Source organism: Oryctolagus cuniculus, chromosome 6 (genome assembly GCF_051225735.1).
Source record: "Oryctolagus cuniculus isolate XC-2025 breed Fujian yellow rabbit chromosome 6, ASM5122573v1, whole genome shotgun sequence".
In the NCBI taxonomy this organism is placed as follows: Eukaryota; Metazoa; Chordata; class Mammalia; order Lagomorpha; family Leporidae; genus Oryctolagus; species Oryctolagus cuniculus.
Window position 1 is genome coordinate 113755986 of NC_142872.1, and position 24640 is coordinate 113780625.

At 38.4% G+C, this 24640-nt stretch overlaps 1 long non-coding RNA gene across 3 annotated transcripts in view; it reads right to left on the reverse strand.

The window, feature by feature from the left end:
• LOC149126261 (uncharacterized) overlaps positions 1-11610 on the reverse strand; it is a 157398-nt gene extending 145788 nt beyond the window's left edge. For 2 of the 3 annotated variants that reach the window (XR_016235789.1, XR_016235787.1), the window contains exon 1: positions 11044-11610. This is a non-coding gene — a long non-coding RNA (uncharacterized LOC149126261). Of the gene's footprint in view, positions 1-5657; positions 5893-6749; positions 6815-11043 lie in introns of those variants that run through there. The other variant, XR_016235788.1, reaches the window with a different exon arrangement.
• Between the last annotated feature and the right edge of the window lie 13030 nt (positions 11611-24640).

A 24640-nucleotide genomic window follows, 5' to 3' on the forward strand; every position in this document is an offset into this window, starting at 1 on the left:
AGTTTTGATATTTCCCAATATTTTCTGTTCTATTCTCTCATTTCCTTCTTGGACTCACATAGGTACATTGTTTCACACAGCCCTTCAAATTCACTTATTTTTTCAAAAAATATTTTTATTTTTCTTCCAATTTGATATTTTTCATTGACTTTTTTTTTTTTTTTTTGACAGTCAGAGTTAGACAGTGAGACAGAAAGAAAGGTCTTCCTTCCTTCCGTTGGTTCACCCCCCAAAATGGCCACCACTGCCAGCACGCTGTGCCAATCTGAAGCCAGGAGCCAGGTGCTTCCTCCTGGTCTCACATGAGGGTGCAGGACCCAAGCACATAGGCCATCCTCCACTGCCCTCCCAGGCCACAGCAGAGAGCTGGACTGGAAGAGGAGGAACCGGGACAGAATCCGGCGTCCCGACCGGGACTAGAACCTGGAGTGCTGGTGCCACAAGCAGAGGATTAGACTAGTGAGCCATGGTGCTGGCCCATTGACTTATCTTTAATTAAATAACTCCTTCCTCTTTGTCTTCCCTGCTGTTCTTAAGGTCAACCAATGATTTTTTTTTTTTTTAATTTCTAGAAGATTCATTCAGATCTTTACCTACAGTTCTATTTCTCTCAGTCATGTTCTATTGCCTGCCCTTACTCCCGAGGAAGTATTTTTCTGTTTTGTTTTTGTTCTAATATGTCAAGTAATTTTGGATTACATTGTGAATAGCATGAGTTTAGCTCACACAAATAAAAATTAACACTAATGTCCTTGAAGAAAGGGCTTCCATTATTTATGATTATATCTCCTGGGGGAGATTATAGGATCCCAAACACAATAGACACCTTACAACTGAAGAAATTAACAGAATAATGACTGGCTCTTCTCATATTACTCTTTTCCAAATTAGATTAATTTCTTTCCATTGGCATCAATATAATCACTTCTGTGAATTGTCTCAGACTCTCTCACTTTTCTATCAAGATCAGAAACATCTGGAGTCCACAATGAGAGTTAATACATCACTAAAGTCCTGATGTGCACTGAACATACCAGTAGTAAGATGATTAATCTGGTTTGCATCATTATTCCTACTCCATACTTCTACTTTCTTTTTTATTTGACAGATAGAGTTAATAGACAGTGAGAGAGAGACAGAGAGAAAGGTCTTCCTTCCATTAGTTCACTCCTCAAATAGCTGCTATAGCTGGTGCTGCGCCGATCAGAAGCCAGGAGCCAGGCGCTTCCTCCCAGTCTCCCATGCGGGTGCAGGAACCCAAGCCCTTGGGCCATCCTCCACTGCCTTCCCAGGCCACAGCAGAGAGCTGGACTGGAAGAGGAGCAACTGGGACTAGAATCCAGTGCCCATATAGCATGCCAGCGCCATAGGTGGAGGATTAACCAAGTGAGCCATGTCACTGGCCCCTCCATACTTCTACTTTCAAGTGCTCACAGATCAATACAATGTCACTTCAACTTCTGGTTTAGATTGATCCTCAGTTTTATCACTTTTAGTTTGTATGGTTCTTAGGTTACTTTGTATATATGTAGTTAAAATGTTAGAGGTATTTAAATGTGTTTTTATTCTTTGGATATCTAAGGCCAGGTTTTAAGCAGATTTTATTATAACTATTTCCAACTTATAATTTGCTGCTACTAAAAAATTATTTGATTTATGATTCATAGTTAACATTGGATTGAAATAACATATTATAGAACTGAACTACCAGATGGAGTAGATGGAAGAATGAATCTTTTGGTGAGTATTTATATTTGTCCAGTAAAATAAATGAAAGTGTTTATTTTCTGAAAAGAAAAGCATAAATCCATAGCCATTATAATAAAATCATGGTCTTTTTATGATTCAAATAAATTAAAATCTGTGGTTGTAAAACTAGATAGCATTTTCCAGTAGTGGGTGCACATGACATGTAACCCATTTCAATAGTGCATAGAGAATTTATTTTCATGTGATAAAAAAAAATATATTAGAATAAACATGACCATTCTTTCTATCTTGTTAGACATCCTGAAGTAGTTAGCAAGGACTTCTATTTCTTCTGAAGTTAAAATCATGGATGAAAAAATAAATTATTTATTCTCTGACCATTTAAAACTCATTTAATGGGGTCATCAATATGAATTCTTCTCATTCTAACAAATGCCTATCAAATAGTATTAATATGAAGCAAATAAAAGATTTAATCATGTGATTATTACTTGAAACAAGATACTTGAGTAAAAGAATCCGTGTGCATCTCTTTGTCCCACACCAACCTCATTACTAAACACTTTGGCTGCAGAAAGAAATAGCTAAGAAAGAAATCTCAAATTATTACAATTAATAGGAACCATCTATATTAGTACATGCTAGAGCAGAGGAAAACTCAAAACATTTTCTGCCAGTAAAAGAGAAACCAGGTAACTGGCACACATAAGGAATGTGTTGTGTGTGTGTGTGTGTGTGTGTGTGTGTTTTGTCATAATATTTCACTTAGCCACAGATTGCCAGTGAACGATGTCCAAGTGTCTTTCCTCCAATATTCAATGAAGCCAAGGAAGTCGGGGAAACTGCTTCTCCAGTTGGATGATAGAGAAGCAATTAAATATTTGGAAGATTGCTACGAAATTTTGCTGGCAATGATATGTTCCTGAAATGTCTGCAAATCACATTTTAGAAAAGACCTTCCAGCTTTAAATAATGGAGAAAATTTCCCATTTTAAAAATTAGTCTGAAGAAATGCAATTTAAAGTTTAAAAAAAATGTGTTAGAAGGTAAGTTCCCATTCATCTGTTTTTAAATCCCTTTTTTAATTTCAGATATGGTTTAAAACAGGACACACCTATGGAAGAAATTCTAAAACTAAGAATTAGAAATCTTAACTTCTATTTTTTATTTTTCTCTTTGACTTCAAAATTGAGTAATTATGATATGACTAAAACTGTATTCAATATAATATGCTGGAAAAATTGCCCGAATTTTGCATTTATATAATACTTTATATAAACCCAAACCTACTTTAAGTAAAATTTACATAACACAAAACTAACCTCTTTAAAGAGTAGAATTCAGTGACATTTAGTATTTTTACAATATTGTATAGTCATGACACTATTTGGTCCCAAAACATTGCCGCCACTCCAAAAGAAAATGCTGTACCCAGTCATCAGAAAAATTGCAATTGCGGGCCGGCGCCGCAGCTCACTAGGCTAATCTTCCGCCTGCGGCACTAGCACCCCAGGTTCTAGTCTCGGTCGGGGCGCCAGATTCTGTCCCGGTTGCTCCTCTTCCAGTTCAGCTCTCTACTGTGGCCCGAGAAGGCAGTGGAGAATGGCCCAAGTGCTTGGCCCCTGCACCTGCCTGGGAGACCAGGAGAAGCACCTGGCTCCTGGCTTTGGATTGGCGCTGGCCACAGCGGCCATTGTAGGGTGAACCAATGGAAAAGGAAGACCTTTCTGTCTCTCTCTCTCACTGTCCACTCTGCCTGTCAAAAAAATTTTTTTTAAATAAATAAAGAAAAATTACAATTGCAATTCTTTTTTAATAGAAAGCTTTTATTTAATAAATATAAATTTCATAGATACAACTATTGGTTAAAAAATGGTTCTTTCCCTAATACTCACCCTCCCACTCCCAAACTATCCCACCTCCTACTCCCTCTCCCATCCCATTTTTCATTAAGATTTATTTTTAATTATATACAGAAGATAAACTCTATACTAAGTAAAGATTTCAACAGTGTGCACCCACACACACACACAAATTTAAAGTACTTTTTGAAGTACAACTTGTTAAGGATAGAGGTCCTACATGGGGAAAAAGTGCACAGTGACTCCTATTGTTGATTTAACAATTGACACTCTTATTTATGATGTCAATGATCACCCAAGGCTCTTGTCATGAGCTGCCACGGCTATGGAAGCTTCTTGAGTCCACAAACTCTGACATTATTTAGACAGGGATTTAATCAAAGTGAAAGTTCTCTACTCCCTTCAGAGAAGGGTACCTCCTTCTTTGACGGCCCCTTCTTTCCACTGGGATCTCACCTACAGACATCTTTCATTTTTTGCCACAGTGTCTTGGCTTTCCATGCCTGAGATGGATGCTCTCGTGCACTTTTTAGCCAGATCCAAATGCCCTGAGGGCTGATTCTGAGGCCAGAATGCTGTTTAGGACATTTGTCATTTTGTGAGTCCCTTGTGTGGCCTACTTCCAGTGCTGGATCGTTTTCTCCTTTTTAATTCTATATATTATTATTAGCGGATGCTTGGTCTTATTTATGTGATCTCTTTGACACTTATTCCTATCTTCATGATCAGTTTTGAACTTAAACTGATCACTTTAGCTACTAAGATGGCATTGGTTCCTGCCAACTTAATGTGATTTGGAGTCACATGGCAACTTTTTAGCTTTATCCTTAGAGGTAAGCCTGAGAGAATGTGTACCAAACTGCGTATCTCCTCCCTCTCTTATTCCCAGTCTTATTTTTAACAGGGATCAATTTTCAATTGGATTTAAACACCTAAGAATAATTCTGTGTTAAGTAAAGAATTCAATCAATGGTATTAAGTAGGAAAAAAAATACTAAAAAGAATAAAATAGTAAGCTGTTTCTTAACACTATTCTGCTTTTTCCTCACTACATTTTTCTCTGATTTCATATAAGTGGAATCAATAAGTTGTGACAATTTGTGTCTGTTTTCTATCATCTGACATGTTTTCAATTCATGAATCAGTATTTCATTCCTTTTTATGGTTTAATGATACACTTCACAATTTGTTTATCCATTCATCTATGGGTGGACATTTGAGCTGTTTCTAATTTGGGACTATTAACAATTGTGCTGTTATGAACATTTTTGTATAAAATTTTGAGTAGATGCTTTCAGTTCCTTTTTATGTATACCTAGGTGTGGAACTGCAGAGTCAAATTGTAATTTTATATTCAACTATAAGAAACGGTCAAACTGTTTCACAGGAACTAATTTTACTTTCCCATCAGCAAGATACAAAAGTTCCAATATATCCCCATTGTCATCAACATTACCTGTTATTTTCCACTTGTAAAAATTATAAACAAACTTTTTATATTGAAATTCAACTATGTATATTGAAGGAAAATACTACAGTTGGTTATCATCGATCAGGCCACAAAGTAGGATAAATATTTCAATGCATCTCAATATTTGCTCTTCCTTAAAAATGCTCATGCAATAGCACTGAAGTACATGATAATTACTACAACACAGTTCTCATCAATTCTCATGTTACTGTGATAACAACAAAAACAGAACAGAGCAATGCAGTTCATAGATGCAATTCTTCCTGCCTTCCTGCTGTGGTTCTTTCTTAGTTTTTGAGATAGCATTTTTACTTTACATCATGGTCAATGGGTTAATGCTCCACCAAATGGAGCTCAGCAAGTGAACATACACCGGTTTAGTGGGAATATAGGCAAGCAGTATAATTAATAAGCAAATGAAAGGATAATCATTTCACTCATATACAGCAAATTTTAAAATAGTTACCAATCATTAAAACTACAGTAGTATATTATTCTTTACCAGTAGTTTGAAAAAGATATAAAACAAAGTTTGATGAAACTACATTTGCAGCAATATTGATTTATACAAGCTTTATTTTGTTTTTAAACATTTTAGTAAATTCTTTAAAAAATTTTTGGGTAACCACTTCAAGCACATATGAATAACAGCTAATTTCCTTAATATCTAAAAATATAGCATATCTGGCCAGCGCTGTGACTCAGTAGGCTAATCCCCCACCTGCGGCGCCGGCACCCAAGGTTCTAGTCCCGGTCGGGGCGTCAGATTCTGTCCGCCTGCATGGGAGACCAGGAGAAGCAGCCGGCTCCTGGCTTCGGATGAGCGTGGTGCACCGGCCGTAGCAGCCACTGGGGAGTGAACCAACAGAAAAGGAAGACCTTTCTCTCTGTCTCTCTCCCTCTCTCACTGTCTACTCTGCCTGTCAAATATATATATATATATATATATAGCATATCAACAAGAAGCTTATCAATAACATTAAAATTAGGCAAGTGACAAATAGGAATTTCTAGAATAAGAATTAAAAGTGATCAATAAAAGTTTGAATAAATGCATAGCTTCACTGATACTAACATATAAATGAAAACAATAGCATTACTTTTTTAAAAAAAAATAAAGTGTCAGTTTCAAGTGAACATGGAAAAAAGGCACAGAGTGTGTTCTAGTTACTTTATAAGTAACTAGAAAGAAGGCTTTATGGCATTTTCTCACACTCAAGCATAATGGGGACATATAAAAATGGTGTAAATTAAGGAAAATGCATCTATTCTCCTAGAGAATAAAAGTAGACCAGGGGGCCGGCGCCGTGGTGCACTAGGTTAATCCTCTGTTTGTGGCACTGACATCATATATGGGCGCCGCTTCGTGTCCCCGCTGCTCCTCTTCCAATCCAGTTCTCTGCTGTGGCTTGGGAAAGCAGTACAAGATGGCCCAAGTGCTTGGGCCCCTGCACCCACGTGGGAGACCAGGAAGAAGCACCTGGCTGCTGATTTCGGATCGGCGCAGCTTCGGCCGTTGTGGCCATTTGGGGAGTGAACCAAAAGAAGAAGACCTTTCTCTCTTTCTTCCTCTCACTCTCTGTAACTCTACCTCTCAAATAAATAAATAAAATCTTAAAAAGTAGACCAAGTTTGTGTTGCTTTTCAGGCTCATTCCTTCACAGAATTTTTTAAATTACTCAGTGTTATTGATCCTCATTGCCTACCTATATCTTGTTGTCCAGTTCTGATTTTGAGGTCCTTAAAATGTTCAATGTCATCATCTTCCAAGCTTTTGCCATCATAAGAAAATTGGAAAAAGTGAAATTATTTCATCAGAGATAACCACAGAGGTACAGATTCAGAAATACAAAGAATAAGAAACATGGGAATAGAAAGGTAACTTGACAAACTGGATTTTACCTTGTTGGTTTTTTTTAATAATTCTTGGACATAGATTGTGTTCTCATGTCTATATAGTCTGTAATGCTGTGAGGAATTATCTTGGAAGCTGGACTCAAGGTATGTGAAGAATGTTATGAATCATTTAAAATTGTTTCTGATAATAATAATAGCTTTATGTGTACCCCAATCTTCAAACATATACAGTAAGCTCATTTAAGAATTGGGTGATTATTGCCTTTGGAAAGATATTTAGCTATCTGAAAAGATACATTGCCTTGATAAAGCTACATTATACTACACTGGAGGTTGGAGAAACTAAATAGAACACAGGGGGCACATTAACCTCAAATTAGACACAGAGGAAATACTATAATTTTATATATAGTATTATGATAGTTCTAGCTCTGAAATAAAATGTATTGAATACTATTTCCTCTCCAGCATGTCTGTCTTCTGCATTTTAGCATGTTCTTCAAGGCATATTTGACATGACTTGGGGTACATATAATCTCTGTATCCCCTTCAGGCCTTTTATAGACTATCAACTATATGGGCCGTGATTTCCTGAGAAGAGGAGCATCCCTGTTAGACTTTCTCTTGTTGGGAAATGTAGCAGTAAGACGGAGAGAAGTTACAGGTAAAAGGTTGTGACAGAAGCAATTCTAGGAGAAGCGATGGTACTGTGTCAGGGTTTTCACCTTCTGCATATTTTATTTAGGACTTCCCACAGTAGATTATGTTTAGAAATAACCTTTTCCCATATCTGTTTTCACAAAAGTATGTACCCCAACATATTAAAAGAAGAGCAATATTTTTATCAGGTAGTCCTCTCCAACACAACTCTGGTGATGTCACTGGTCTATAACTATTTCTGCTCTCTCCAGTGAATTGAAGTAGAGTTGTGAGTTCTGAAAATGTCAGGAAGTCCCCCAAGTCAACTAAAATTTCATCTTGCAAACAAGTGTGAAATTTAGTCCTTTAGCATGGAAATAACACTTCCTTCCATTTATTTTGCTCTTCTCTTGATAGATGCCAATGCGACTATGAACAAACAATAAACACAGTGTACCCAAAGCCCAAGTCTATTTGAGAACTCAATTATACAACCTGAATTCAATTCACCTCTACTATTTGTACAACTAAATCTCTTGTATTTCCCAAAGATTGAAACAAAGGAAACCTCATGAACAGAATTGTGAAACATCTCATAAGCTACATGTGATCAAGGATTGTGTAAGTGCTATTTATTCCTTATTTTGAATACATTGGGGAAAAGGCTATGCGATGTTAGTTGGTAATGTTTCTATCAGTTCTCCTACATCATCTGTTTTTCTTGTTTTTCTATTTGTAGTCAAAAGCTGTACATAACTTCTATGAATGCAGGAAGAAAGTAACTGCAAGGCCCATGAACCTCAGCATTTTGAAAATCTATTTTGAAAATATCACAGAAAAAGCCTATGCCAGGAGGCTGTTTTTAAAACGTCAGTATCTGACCATGGAGTATATAGATACCCACAGTACACACATAGGTAAAAAAAGAGAACGATATATCTACTCAAATTACTGTCATCGAGTTAGTAGGAAAGACCTTTTAGCAAATGAATAAATTATGTCTTGAGATAGTGAATTCTCCAAAATTCCCCAGAAGTTAAAGTGCAGACATTTTATTATCAACTTCTCAGGCTTTTTACCCTGATATTGAACTATGAGATCTCTAAGGTCTCCATCAACTCCAAGAGTTAGTAAGAGAACATTAAGATTAATGTTTCAGGATTCTAGAAATACAGTTTTTACTGCTTAATTTTTCACCACCTTTCTTAATCATTTTCATGCACTTAGCAATACTGAAACTCTCTGCTGCCTAACGCCAGTGATTTTTGCTTTAAAGTCAGCAGTTATTTCTCTACTTCATCTGCCTTGACCTTTCTGCGGCATTTGCTACTACCAATCCCCCATTCTTCTTGAAATCCACTTCCCTAGACATCCCCATTAAGACGCTCGCCTGGTTCACCTCTACAACACCTCCTTTCAGTCTTCTTTCATTGGCTCATCACCAGTGTGCTCACATTGTATTTCATCTTTTCTCATTTATTCACACTTCCTACTGCTGACATGCTGCTGATGGCCCCAACTCTAAACCCTACTTTGATCCCTCATAGTAACACCAGTTATGGACTTTCAGTTTCCTAACAAAAATTTAAATCAAGTCATTCTGCTACGACTTCAAACTCTACCTACCCTAGTAAATCATTCATCGAATTGCTTTCCCTTTTCTCAACTTCCTTTTCTATCATCAGTACCACACTTACAAATGTCAGAAAAAGAAGCTGAATATTGGCAAAAGGTTTCTAAAACTGCCACAGTCTGTCCTCTGTCAACAAATTACTTTCATGCCTTCACCACACACACACACAAAAAAAAATAGTGACCCCCTTCCTAGGGCACTTCCGAATGCTTCATTGAATTAACAGCAACCAGCTCAGACACAAGAGTCAGGACCTCAGCATCAGGCCCAGGTGTGGAAAAGACCCCTTGGTTGCGATTCCACAGGTTCCTTGTGGACTAAAGTACAGTAACGTAAGAAGCAAGTTACTTGCTCGTTACACACACACAGTGGTGGCAGAGGCCTGCTTCTGCAGGACCCCTTATTCAGATACTAAGCATTTCAAGATGGTGATAGCAGAGGACGATGCTTCTTAGTCTGTGCTCCTCTAAGCAGTGAGCCTGGAGCTATCCCCAAGAAAGCACCCTCCCCCATGTAGATTTGGGAAAGGCAGTTCTGATTTCCAGCTGAATCCAAGCTGCTTTTTGCTTCTAGTTTTGGGCTCAGACTGACTACCTGGAAGTTGTTTTCTGCCACTCTTAGCTCTGCCTTCTTGGCTTCTATTTTCTAAAGCCTGATTCCTTTTCCTTAGATGTAACACTTGTTTGAATAGTATACTCACTGTGATGTTTCTCACTCAATAGTTTCCTCAGTTTAACTACCATATGCAGAAATTTGAGATTCTGAAGTTTGCTTCTCATTTCAATGTATGATAGAGGAATTACTTTCATTTTTGGTTATAAAATTTTATTGTATTTCATTAGACAAAAGTACACTTACTAATGTTTTTTAAATTAACTTTTTTCTACTTTAGGTCCAAATGAGGTTAAGGTGGGACATCGACCTTAAGAATCTTAGAAACCTTATTTAAAGACCTTATTATGTAAAGAAAAGGGTCTGCAAGGCACATTGAAAAACCTTTGAAAGGTCTTTTGTCTTTTATCTATCTCGAGGGATCTATGAGGCATCAACTGAAATCTTTCTAATATCCTAAAAAAAGGACTTTACAGTCTCACCCTTGACCTCATCTATGACATGCCCCAAGGCTACATTTTCTTGACAGCACACTGGATTTCATCTTTGCCTTGAGAACTTTTTATTTTTTTTCCAGTTGAGGATACTTTGCTTGAAAGAGGAGGAGTTTTATAGTAAGCTTTAGATCCTCATGTATCACTTAATCTATGCTTGGAAACTGATTATTTCCTTCCTTAGTTCAACTTTCTCTGAAATTTATGATGTCCAGCAGAAGGAAACAAGTTGTCACATTTAGCGTTCTGCCTAGAAATTTTATTAATCAGCTCTATCAGTTTTTTAGATATGCTTTCTATTTTTCACAGGATTAACAGGTAACAGATTCACTAATTTGCTCAACAACAAAGTTCTCCTTCCTTCCAATTGCCAACACCATTTTCTGCTGTCCTCACGCCTTCTGGGTCCTCCCCTTGCCATATTAGATAGGGTCTGTTTCGTTTTTGTCTTTGTTTCAATCGTGTGTTTATTTGCAGTGACACTGTTTCTGGTGCCAATTTCTCTCTCAATGAAAGTTTCATCAGAATGGTAGAATCCTATTAATGACATCAACTGAGAGCTTTGGTATCAGAATTAAACGTTACAAAATTCTCATTGCTCATGGAAAATTTATGAAAGACTGTAGTCTGACCACAGGTCAGTTAGGCCAAGACGCAGAAAAGAAGTAAGATGGAGGAAACAACGACAAACTGCAACCAACAAAAGTAAAACAAAATCTAAGAGAACAAACAGGACCCCAAAGGGACAAACAGACCATTGCTAACCTCCGTGATGCAGGAGGTGGGCAGAGCTGCTGGCGTCTTACGCCGCAAAGAGACGCTGGCAACTGGTCGAGGACTCAAAGAAGCTGGAGGTGGAAAGAAGGTTCAAGTGGTAGAAACACAAGCCCAGGTGCTTCCTACCTCAACAGGTGAGCCAGCAAATCACTGGCAGGTGGGGAGCTGCCACAGTGCCTACCTCTCACACTGACCTTCAGAGCCTAACAGTGGCTGCTGCTTCATTCTCACCTTCCAAATCTCAAACAAATTTCCCTTGTGCTCAACACTATCTTGAAACAATACAGGGAAGGCCGGCGCCAGGGCTCACTTGGCTAATCCTCCCGCTGCAGCACCGGCACCCAGGTTCTAGTCCCGTTTGGGGCGCCGGATTCTGTCCCGGTTGCCCCTCTTCCAGGCCAGCTCTCTGCTGTGGCCAGGGAAGGCAGTGGAGGATGGCCCAAGTGCTTGGGCCCTGCACCCGCATGGGAGACCAGGAGAAGCACCTGGCTCCTGGCTTCGGATCGGCACAGCATGCTGGCCGTAGCGGCCATTTCGGGGGTGAACCAACAGAAGGAAGACATTTCTCTCCGTCTCTCTCTCTCTAACTCTGCCTGTAAAAAAAAAAAAAGAAAGAAAGAAAAGAAAAGAAAAGAAAAGAAAGAAAGAAAGAAAGAAAGAAAGAAAGAAAGAAAGAAAGAAAGAAAGAAAGAAAGAAAGAAAAGAAGAAAAGAAAAGAGAAAGAAGGAAACAGGGAAAGAAATTCCAGAAATCATATTCAGCTCAGCTAAGTTGATAATGGAAAAAAATTACCATTAAAGACTTCCTAAAAGATTTGTTATTCTGGTTGGCTTTAAAAATTACTACAAGGACTTAGCCAATTGAAGGGGAAAGGCACGTTGCTACACTTACCAGGTGCTCCAATTTGCATTATAAATGGTTTCTTAAATGTTAGGCAAGGAAGTAACTTGCTCAAATTTGCATGTACATGGAAAGTTCAATCACAGGTCTAAAAGTTGGTGAAAGCAATAAGATTTCTCTCATTTGGCTTAAGCAAAAAAAAAAAAAAAAAAAAAAAAAAAAAAAAAAAGTCCTAAATTGCAGCAACAGAGGGAAAGTTTGCTTTTGGCTGGGAAAAGGATGAGCATTGAATGGCGGAAGCTAAATTTTAACAGAATATCCTGAAGTATTCTTAAAGAAACATTCCTAGCAACTGCTTGAACAATTCTTGTCATAATTAATAGAAAAAACAAATTGAGAAAATTTGTTACATTTAATGGTAACCACCACCTTAATGTTAAACATTTTATTCTACTTTTTGTGTGGCATTTCTTTCTCCAAGTTCTCTTACTTGTGAAACAAAACAGATCCTTTTGTCAGTGAAGCATAGCATGCTACACAGGTAGAGATTTCTTTCTTACACTTGAAATTCGTAACACCTAATGGGTAACCCGGCTGAATTATATTTCCATATGGTTAAAGTAAAAAAGAAAAATAATTGGTCATGGAGAAAGATAAAGACATTTTTCCAGTTAGCCATTAACATCAGAGCACGTAAACTGTAGTTTGTTTTATTTGGCAGCTGGCCTTTGCTTTTTCAACTCCAAAGCAAGGCTAATTTAATAATGCAAAAGACAGTTCAATGACAGGAAAACTGTTCTGCCCCACCAGAGTCTCTGCACGATTTAAAATCTTTTCAATTCTCAGTCATGAAAGGCAGAAATCCCTTTGGTCACAGGAGGAAATGGTTTCTAGATCCTCCCTGGCAAAATATAGGAATTCAACCCACCCATCACGTATTCATTAAAGCCCTGCTAAACCCATTTAGCAGAGGACGTCAAAGTTTAGCTTCTGCAGCAGTTTTCTCTGGGAACATCTGCAGAGAAAGATGCTTTGTATGTAGTCTCACAATTTTTGGCAGGAAAAGGAGTTTTGATAAGCATTAGAGGGTGGGATTCTTTTTAGTTTTCCTACATGTACTTTCTCCTATTTGACAAAACCAAGATTCACATTGTAGGGCTGCCAACAAGCAACATCAGCAGATTTGTGCAAATGCTGAGGCCACCCATAACCTTTAAGCCATCATTTTGCTGTAACACTGGATCATGCACATTTAATGAATCAACCTACCTTTATCAACGGTTATTCTCTGGCTTGTAAATAAGTCACGTGTAACTCATTTAATTGTCTTTAGACTTCATTCCCCCATAAAAATTGGATTCATCATTCACATCCAGTTATCCAATAAAATCAGCTCCTTCCTAACTCTCATTCTTTCCCAGTAGCATTCTTAGTTCCAAGAATACCCTTACCTTCATTTAAAATGGTCGTACATTTGTGTTGCTCATGCTTCTATTTGAAAACGTACATGGTCGCTACTCAGCGATATTGGCATACGTTTACAGACAGCTAATAAAGCACAAATAATGCTCATTTGTACATAGACATATATGCTTACCATCAATGGAATTTGACCAAGAACAATAGAGAGGTTTGAAAACTTAACAGAAAGCGTCAGTTACTTCAATAACCTAAGATAAAGTAGAGCACCCAGCAGAGAGGAAGAACTGAAAATACAGCTTTTGGGAAAATCTGGCCTTTTTCATTTTTATTTTTTGCAATTCCCTTGCATCTTCACATCTTCAGCTTTGGGCAGTGATTCATCCCCCAGCTGCTGTCTGGATTTGGGCCTGGTGTCAGTTAAGGAGGATGCTGGAGAGAGGCTAATTTTTATTCACTTAAAACAGCACAGAGATAGGGTATATGGGATATATAGCATAGGTGTGTATGTCTGTAATATGTGTGAGTGTGTGCCCTGCTTGGGGACTATGCTAGGAGAAAGAGAATCCAGTACCCTCAAGAAGTATAGTGAGCAAAGATAAGAATTCCTTTAATCTTCCCTTTCATTTTTATTCCATTCCAGTTTGACAAAGTCAGAAATTCAGGAACTTTTTTTTTCTATTTTTCATAGCACCACTCACCAACGCTCTCAGCATTTAGAATGTTCCAGATTGCCATGTGTTTGTTTCTTGTCCTTACTGAGCCCAGAGAAAGTCATGAGGAATGTCAAATGAAGAGGGCGCCCATAAAGGTGTGCATCACACTGAGGGAGGGAGAGGAAGGAGATCTGGATTCTAGCTGAGTTCTTAAGTGGAAGAAGAGAGCAACTATTATGTAGGATGTGGCATTTGAACGAAGACTGACACATGGATTCATGGAGAACGGCAAACAAGGCATGAACACAGGGTCTGGGCAAAGTTAATGGTAAATCACCCTTTGTCTCTTCCCTTAGATGCTACCATCTTCAAAGTGAAATCTCAAGTCCTTGGATTGTTTTCAAGTTTGTAAAATTTCCCATATGGATACCCTCAGCATCTCAGATAATAACACAGGTAAATAGAAACTCGGCACCACAACACTGCAGTATATCTCTATAGTAAGACTCTGTGAAGCCCTTGATCTCACACATGTGAAGTTTCCTCATACAAATACCACAAGATACACTTGAAACCATCACACCTACAAAAAAAAAATGGTTATTTTAAGGCTATAAAATTTGCACTTGTAGATTCCCTATAATGTCTGGTGAACATTGCTCAGTAAAGTCAAATCTTGCTGAAATATCAAGAGGACTTGGTGAACTTCCCTATAGTGTCCCAGTATTTAAGAATCTGAGCCTGAAACATAGCATCTTGCAAACACTGAAACCAAGAAATGAGCATTTTCCCTCAAGCAACTCTGCACTGGAGCTTGTTGACATTCACCACCTTCCCACGTCCCGACCACTTGGAGATGTGCCTGTTTTTTACCTTCATTTTTCAGGTCAGTTTTTATCACTGTGGTTTCTGTCTCATTAAACACACTGGCTGCATTTGCATTCAGCTTAGGAAAGTGGATTAAATCTACAAAAGAAAATAGGGACCAATATTGTGGAGCAGCAAGTTAAGCCATATGTAAGCACTGGTTTGGGTTCTGGATGCTCCACTTCTGATCCAGCTTCCTGCTAATGCACCAGGGAAAAACAGCAGTGGATGGCCCAAACGCTTGGGCCCCTGATACCTCCACAGAGACCTGGATGGAGTTCCAGGTTCCTGGCTTTGGCCTGGCCTAGCTCCAGCCTTTGCAACCACATACGGAGCGAACCAGCAGATAGAAGATCTCTCTCTCTCTCTCTGTCTTTCTCTCTCTCTCTAATTCTGCATTTCAAAAAAAAATAATAATAAATCTTAAAAAAATAAGAGTAGGGTAAGATTCATTTATGTATGTCTGAATATTTATTTAAAGTAATATATTACATGTATGGGTTTCATTCTTGGAAGGACATTTTTATCTTTTATTCTTTTAAAAAATCTAAACATAATGGTGCAGAGAAAATAAAGTTTGGGTTTCCAAGTATAAAAATGTCCATATAATTGGAAATTTTGAAAACATTATGAAAAGAAGAAGATGAAGTATATTTTCAGAATTTTTTTCTTTGCTGATTGATACTTTTGGCAGATTTTGCCTTTGCTTGAAAACACTAATGACCATTTCTATTTTTTGAATTGGATATTAAGTCATACAAACCTGTTCTTTATTAAAACAGGGAACTGACCTAAGGAGGATGTTGAACAATTATTTCAATGTTCCATTAAACTGTCCCTTAGCTTTGCTGGACAATTAATGCTCTTTCCAATGAGGAATCTGAACTGCCCTGGAAACAAAGAAGACACTTGGAGCTTTTGTTTTCATACTTTAAAAAAATACTGTTCTAGTTTGGTTTGGAGCTTACAACAGGCCTTGGAATATTGTTCATGTAGACAAATATCTTAAAATAATCCTCTAAGAAATGGAACACCTTTCTGAGAATAATTTGAGCTCTTTCATTTGTTTTAAATGCTAACACCAAAGAGCAAAACTGTGACTAAAGATACTTATTACCACAATATTCATTTGAAAATACCTTTATGCATAACAGTTATTTAAACAATCATCTATTGTCACATTTCTCTTTATTCCTATAACATAGGAAAATGGTAATATAGGGCAAACTCTTCAACTCAATGAGAGCAAAACAAATCCTCCCGAGAATGTGTTGTTTCGCCCACTCAGACATGAGCAACAACATGCTCTACACTTATATTTAAAATGTTCGCATTCATATTGTACTTTTCCCATCATAAGTAATTTCTTTGGTGCAGACATTGGACCTACTGGTTAAGACACAGGTTAAAATGCCAGTATTTCACATTGGAATACCTGGCGTTGAGTGCTGGCTCCAGCTCCCAATTCTAGTTCTGCTAATGAAACCCTGGGTGTCAGTAAGCAATGGTTCAAGTTACTGGGTCCCTTCCACCAGTGTAGGAGACCTGGATTTAGTTCCAAGCTCCTGTCTTTGGCCAGTCTCAGCCCTAGTCATTGCAGACATTTGGGAATTAAACCAACACATTGGGAAAATGGGAGTCTCTTGCTCTCCTTCTTATCCCTTCTTTCCTATGTCTCTCTGCCTGTCAAATTTAAAAAAAAGAATTAAAATAGTTTTCCATTGCAACAGATGAACTATAATAATTCCCTGGGCCTCTCCCACCATGCCAACAAAATTGCAAACAAAACAAAATGTCTGACCTTTAAAGAGAATTGGGAAAGGGATGGTGGGAAAGCTAAATATAATCAAAATTTACACTGCAGACAGATTTATTCCATTTTATGTATCCAAGGCATATTAACCTATTGGTGGATTAACAGAGCTCAAGACTCAACAGCAATCATGAATAAAAACATGTTGCTTGGTAATTAGCCGAATTTTCTGTGAGCTGGAGGACAGGACAGAATGTGGGCAGCAGCTGGGTGGGGAAAGTTTGCACTGGAAAGAACCAGGAAGCCAGACTCTCCCTCCCCTCCCAGCGTGCCTTTTGTTTTTCAAGCCACTAAGTACTAGGATGGTTTATCTGATCACCTGAGATTTGCTCTGAAAAGAAGAGCTAGCTCAACCAGTAATTCTCAAACTGTGTGTGTGTGTGTGTGTGTGTGTGTGTTGACAGGGGAATTAAAATGACAACTAATTCTTAATTCTGGGCTCAGATACAGCTAAGTAATTTTCCCCATGCATCATTAAATCCTTTGGTCAATCCCAACAGGGAGATCCTCTTATCATACCCATTCTACAATTGAGACTTAGAGGCTTAAGGAACTTACTCATTATCATTCAGCCAAGAAGAGCGAATAGTTGAACCTAATTTTTAATTGTATATTTAGCCATTATGCCATAAACTTCCTCTATGCTTCAGTTTTCTTCAGCAAAAGCAAGGATTTTTTAAAAAAGATTTATTTATTTATCTCTTTTAAAGTCAGAGAGTCAGAGAGAAAGGGAAAGACAAAGTGTGTGTGTGTGTGTGTGTGTGTGAGAGAGAGAGAGAGAGAGAGAGAGAGAGAGAGAGAATCTTTCATCTCTTCACTCACTCCACAAATGGCCATAACAGCCATAGCTGAGCCAGGCCAAAGCCAGGAGCTGGGAACTCCATCCAGGTCTCCCATATGGGTTGCAGGGACCCAAACGCGGGCCATCACTTGCTGACTTGTCAGGCATATTAGCAAGAACCTGAATCAGAAGCTCAGAGTAGCTGGGACTGGAGCTGGCATTGTGTTAGGGACACTCTGATCTGGGATATCTGGCTTAACCAGTTGTGTCACACAGCATCCCTGTAGGGTTTTTTATTTTTGTTGTTTATTTGAAAGGAAGGGTTACAGAAAGAGAAATCTTCCACCTGCTGGTTCACTCTCCAAATGGCTGCAAAGGCCAGGGCTGGGCCAGGCTGAAGCTAAGAGTCAGGAGCCAGGAGCTCCTTCCAGAATTTCCAAGTGGGTACAGAGGCCCACACCCTCGGGCCATCCTCTGATGCTTTCCCAGGTGAATTAGCAGGGAGCTGGACGGGATGTGGAGCAGCTGGGACTCAAACTGGAATATGGAATGCTGGCATCGCAGGCAGGGGCTTAACCCTCTGAGTCACAACGCTGACCCCTGGGGCTGTTTTTAATAGTCTAGGAGTTTGTTACAGTGGCAACAGTGAGAATTTTAAAAAAGACTGTTCAAAGTCCATTTCAATCTGAATTGAAACACAAAATAAAATCGATTTTAAAGTTAGATGTTCTAATTTTTTGAAAATACTTTAATGATGCACAACTTTTCAAATACATAAAAAGCATTTTAAATGAAGATATATTTTCAATTAATAATGATATAGTAAGATTACCTGACCACTTCCCAAATCTTATCTGTTGTTAAGCCTAAGTAAAACTTTCTGTTTGCATAGAGGCACTGGGCTAGAAAAGATCTTAGTGTCTTCAGCAGATCCAAAAGCACAGGAGGCGTATGGGTCCAGGAATGAAATGTTCATCCTTTGTTAGGACAACATTGTAAAAAAAAAAAAAAAAAAACAGAACTCTTGAAAACGTATAAAGATTCCAGTAATTCACTCAGTGGGGGCTCAGGGCCCTCTAGGGACTTAAACCTTGGGCAGCAGAACGTGATCACGCCTGTGTGGATCATGAACCTTCAGATGGCATTGACTATGTACGTCCTATGGTGGTCAGTCTCTTATTCCTAGTGCTTAACAAAAAATGTTGTGAAATTCAGAAAGACAATTTCATTGACAGCCCAAAGGAAAGTAGAAAGGAAAAAAAAAAAAAAAAAGATAGAGTGCATGGATGATGTGGAGGGCCTGAGATTAAATTGGTGCAGTGGAGTGAAGAGAAAGGAACTGGCAAAGACATCTTCATTGTTCAGGTTAGTTCTGTTGATTCAGGTTTTCAGGCAGTTCCCATTTCATTTTTGGGTTTGATTGATCTCTTTCTCTACCACTGCCTCTCTCTTGTAATAAAAAGAACTCTGAGTTTAAACCTGAAATGACCCTCTCCTCACTGTTCCATATGAGGGAATACGGGTCTGAGATTTTATGGGACCTTAATTTCCACATTTACAGAGAGATAAAAATTTTTAAATCAAAGGGTATTTAGGGGGATTGTAAGAACACAAGAAGGCAGAACATAGACATTCAATGTTGTACTTGTTCTGAATCTAGTTTACTGTGAAGACAGGGTAGTTTAACCTGCAGTCAATAGAGGCCCTTGAGAAAATATACATATTTTAATAAAGACACTGTTACAGGAGTGTCCATAAAGTGTGCTTAATAAAATGTTGCAAACATTCAGGTATCATCAATCAAGTGAGCATAGCATTTCTATAAGTTACAAACTGTGGGAATATGAAAAGTTAAAAAGTTGTATCACTCATAAAAATGTAGCTGAATTTATTTAGAGCCTTGAAAAAGATAACAAGGTGATTAGAGGCACAGACTTTAGACAGTGATGGGCCAAATTTTTTCCTTAGTAAAATAGTTAAAAACAATCTCAAGGTTGTATGATTACTGTGAAGCTATATCATGCTTTGCCATGTGATTTATTAAAGGCTCAATCTATATTATTTTAATGATTTATTTATTTTTTTATTTCAAAGACAGAGTTACAGAGAAAGAGACGGAGAGAGATCATCCATCTACTAGTTTATTCCTCAAAGGCTGCAACAACCAAGGCTGGGCCAGGTGCAAGGCATGAGCCAGGAACTCTATCTTGTCTCCACGTAAGTGGCAGGGACACAAGCACTTGGGCCATAATCTGTTGCTTTTTCCAATCAGCTGGAAGCTGGATTGAAAACAAGAGTGTGCTGAGACTCAAACTAGCACTCCAATGTGGGATGGCATTGATGCAGGAGGCAACTTAACCAATGTACCACAGCACTGGTCCCTCTATGTTACTTTTTAAAGACCTGCAGTTCATATATATGAAATTATTTTTAAACAAAACAAATCAAGCAAATTTGGGGATGTTCATTGATAAACTTTTAAGTATTTTTTCAAAGTAAAGTGATTTGCAGATGAGCCTGCATAATGCTGCTGACCTAACAATGACCCATTGCACACATGTTTGTTGAACCCTTCTTCTAAGCCTGGGTTGTTATGGATGGAGTTCCTACTACTAGTGTGTCAGCTTTGATGTACTCTCAAGGGCTCATACTGAAGCACTGCACAAATAAGTTGATTATCCTGTTTTTTGTTGGTTGTAAATTTAGTTCCTGTGTTCCTTGTATACTACTTCAGAAACGTTGACAGTTTTCACAAGACTAGCACCATATTTCAAAACTATAAATTCTGTCTTCATAAAGAAAGGTTAGACTATACATTACTGATGATTTTTCAGACATAAGCATGCTCTTTCCTTTCTCGTGTGCAGATAATCAAATAACTCATTTGAATATTTACCAAAAATATATAAATACAGAGCTAAATTTAGTAATCTCTGTTATCAATCAAGAAAAATTATTGCTATGCTTATATTTAAATCTATTCTTAGAATACAGCCATATAACCATACCATACTTTGAGGAATTCTTTCCAAATTTCAGTTGTGGCCTACAAACGAGTTCAGTGGAAGACATCATTATGTTTTATATCAGTTGTTCTCTATCTAGGCCGTATAGTAGTATTTCCTGGAAACTTTGATGATCCATTCCTGCCAGAAGAACTGTCTAACACCAATTTAAATCTGAATTCCAAGGTTGGGGCCCAAGTATCATTTTGATTTTTTTTATACTAGTTTTCCAGGTAGTTTCAATATACCCTGATAGTATAGAGTCAGTGATTATATAAGAGAATATTCATGAACATGACTAATATTTTTCAATTCTGACTCAAAGCAATCCTACTCCTGTATATATATATTTATTTAGGTTTTCTCACTTTCAGTTCTTTGTCCTCCTTTGACTCCAATACAGCCTGTTCGCCAAGGTATCATGACATATGGTCTGCACTCATTGCTCATTGGCCATTTGGATCTGGCTGACCACGCAATGAAGGAGCTGAAAATCCAGCCTCATTAATGCTCACCAAGCTTGCTCAACACAGAGGCCATCTCCCTGCAGGAATGGATGTCATTTCCTAATTCACTGCATGGGTTAGCTGTAGTTCTGTGGGCATGAATGCTAATTCATGATTTTCTTTTGCGTTAGGTTTCTAACAACTCTTTTTTTTTTTTTTTTTTTTTTTTTTTGTCAGGCAGAGTGGACAGCGAGAGAGAGAGACAGAGAGAAAGGTCTTCCTTTTGCCGTTGGTTCACCCTCCAATGGTCGCCGTGGCCGGCACGCTGCGGCCGGCGCACCGCGCTGATCCGATGACAGGAGCCAGGTGCTTCTCCTGGTCTCCCATGGGGTGCAGGGCCCAAACACTTGGGCCATCCTCCACTGCACTCCCTGGCCACAGCAGAGAGCTGGCCTGGAAGAGGGGCAACCGGGACAGAATCTGGCGCCCCAACCGGGACTAGAACTCGGTGTGCCGGTGCCGCAAGGCAGAGGATTAGCCTAGTGAGCCACAGCGCCGGCCTCTAACAACTCTTAAAAATGTCAAAATTATAGCCGATGGATAGATGGATGGGTGGATGGGTGGATGGATGGATGGATAGATACATACATACATACAAACAAACAGAAATAATCAATTAGGTCAACAAGGATTTGATGCTTGGTTTTACAGATTTTTTGTACCAATTGAATTTTTTTATTCATAATGAATTTCCAAAGTGAGGTTAGAAAACATAGCATAGTAGAAAATGCATTGGACCAGGAAATAGAAATCTAAACACTGCAGTTACTGGCCTTGTGATCTTGTACAAATCACTTTTCTTCTACTGTAAAATGGCACACTATATGTTTTCTGGACATTCTCAGGATTGGTATTAGGAAAAAGCATTTCTGGATATCTTCTGTAAAACATAGCTGTCTTCCTCATAGTCCCCTGCTCAAAAAATCTTTAGTGACCCCCAGTTGTAAACTGAGTTTGGCCGAAAAGGATAATTATCAAAGAATGGTAACTTTCTCTACCTCACTCCCAGATTTAATTTCTGAATTAATAGTGCAGTGATTAAGTCCAAAAAATTCATATTTTTTCAAAGCACATTCAAAGACTTCTAGGATTAACCAGATATAGACACTATTATACGATAAAACAGAAAAGTGAGATGGAGAATAAGGCCGAACAAGCTGGGAGGGTTATAGAAACTGAAAACCTGCAAAAGTTACCCTCTCAGTCCCCACCCCCCAGATCTCTTGCTTCATGGACTGTTTGGGGTCCACAAATCTCAGTTAAAACTCATAGATGGTAATTTGCAAATTATTGGCGATGATTTGGATTACCTCTTCATTCAGCATCCTGGTTAGGCACCATGGCTATCATATACAATTGCTTAATAAAGTTTTGCTCCAAAAGATGTCATTCAAGGTCATCCTCCATGATCTGGCAGTGATCTTCCCTGCTCCGTGTTTATCTTTCATTAGTAATCCTCACATATCATACCCAGCTAAACCCAAATATTTACACTTTCCTGAGCAGATCCTAAGCATTCCTACCTCTGTGTTTTTGTACAAGTACACTGCTTCCCATAGATGGCCCTTCCACTTTTACATAGCCAGATCTAGGTTTTGTAGGTTTGAAGTTTATACAATTGTTGGAGGAGGAGTTAAAGTGGGTCCTCTTCAAGAAAACATTGTGAAATTAGGTACCATATGAGAGTATTTTAAAATATTCTCAGAAAAATGTGATTAACAATGTTTACATGGGTGCATAATTATCCAAATACATGCATATGAGGTAATCTTTTAAAAGTTCATAATATGAAAGAACTCCACAGATTTCAAAATTTTCATATTCAAGTCAATTTATTTTTTCATTCAATTTTTCCCTGAATTTTTTGGAGATTCTACATATACTTAGAAGGGAAGTCTAACAAGCAAGAGACTCTAACATTTACATTTTCATTAGCTTTCCAGTAAAGATATTTTGTACTACATTGAAATTGTATTGACCATTCAATACTCGATTTTAAAACTACTTTTCAGCTGCAGTTTACTTGATTTTCCCAAACGAACCCAGATATATTTTTATTCCTATGGATCTTACTATTTTCATTCTTATAGGTGGTTACAGTCATGCTGGGCAGCATCATGAATGATTAAGAAATAATACATTCTCTACAAGTATTTCTACCCTTCCCCCCGCCCCGGCCAGTGTTCTGGGATAAAACACATTTAATGCAATGGATGGTGTGCCACAGCATATCTCAGGCAACCCAGAAAGAATTCTTAGAAATAACTGGACAGTGACATGACTACAAGCCAAATCTATATCTCACACTCAATACAAACTAAACGCATCCCTACCCCATATCCTATAACAGATGCAGTCTCACACAGCTGAAAAGACAGGCAAGAGTCACCAATGATTCAGATCACACAGTAGAAAAAAAAAAAAAAAAGCACAACTCAGCATCTTACTCCATGCCTGTCTCCCAGCTGATCCTCTTACCACTAGTCCTTTTCCTCGGAGTTATTGATTCAGTGTCCCCCAGAACACAGCCACCAGCCACCCCAGACCCCCTCAAGGACCTCCAGTCTGGCTTTACTCGGTTGTTTAGCTCTAATGGTTTCTGTTGTAAGAAATCTGAAGGTCTGGGTATGCAGAGGGGCCCAAAAGTGATCCTGTCACTAACTTATTTCTTCATCCTGTAAGACCAGGTTAGACATTACTGTACTGCTTCTTTAAAGATTTTCTGGAGAAAAATCATTTTTTAGTTGATTTTGTTCACAGCATTTTTACTCCTATTGAGTTTCAAACTCTCTGGACCATTTTTGCTTTCCTTAGGGAGGATTGGGTTACGAGGACTTAAGCGGTAGTTGACAGACGATGCTTGCTCTCTTTCATGGATTTTAATGGCATCCAATGTGGATGAGAAGCTCAGATCTGTATATCTGAACAGGGAATAAGTAAAGGAGTATCAGTGTAGGGCAAGCAGCTTGCTAAAGAGATGATTCAAAAGAATGGTTATAATATGGGAATGCCCATAGTTTCAGATTAAAAAAAAAAGATACAAAATAGGCATTTCTGTGAAAGATCCCCCGAATTTTGAATAAAAATTAAAATACAGTACATGGCACTAAAAAGCAAGCTTATATGTAATTGTAGCCCCAAATTCACCAGTCTAAAACATTTTCCTTAAGTGCCTAGTAGAAAATCATTCTGCAAACGGTTGGCCACTACTGATGGCAATCATGGGAGACAGAAATTGCCCCAACTGAGAAAGCAGTGTGATTGGTCTTCCAACAGCTGAGATCTCCCCCATTCTCGGGAGCAAGGTATACAGGGCCCCAAACCTTGGCAAAACACCCTGGGACCCAAACTTTGCTGAAATATACATTAGGTTCCTGTGGCTGAGTATAGTCTTGTGGACTTAATGTTACAGATATTGATTCTCTTACACTCAGGCTTGCTGGAAGTCTGAAGTCAATTTCAATGGGTTAAAGTTAAGGTGTTAGCTGAGCTACTTCTTTCTGGAGTCTCTAGGAAAAACTATTTCCTTGCCTTTTTTGGCATCTGGAGACAGCCTGAATGCCTTGACTGCTGACCTTCCTGGAATCTAAATTGTTTCTTCCATCATGTCAACTCCGACATCTACCTTTTACCTCTTTGTCCCTCTCCCATAAGCAAATTTGTGATCACATTTAGAGCCCACTTAGATGATACAAGGT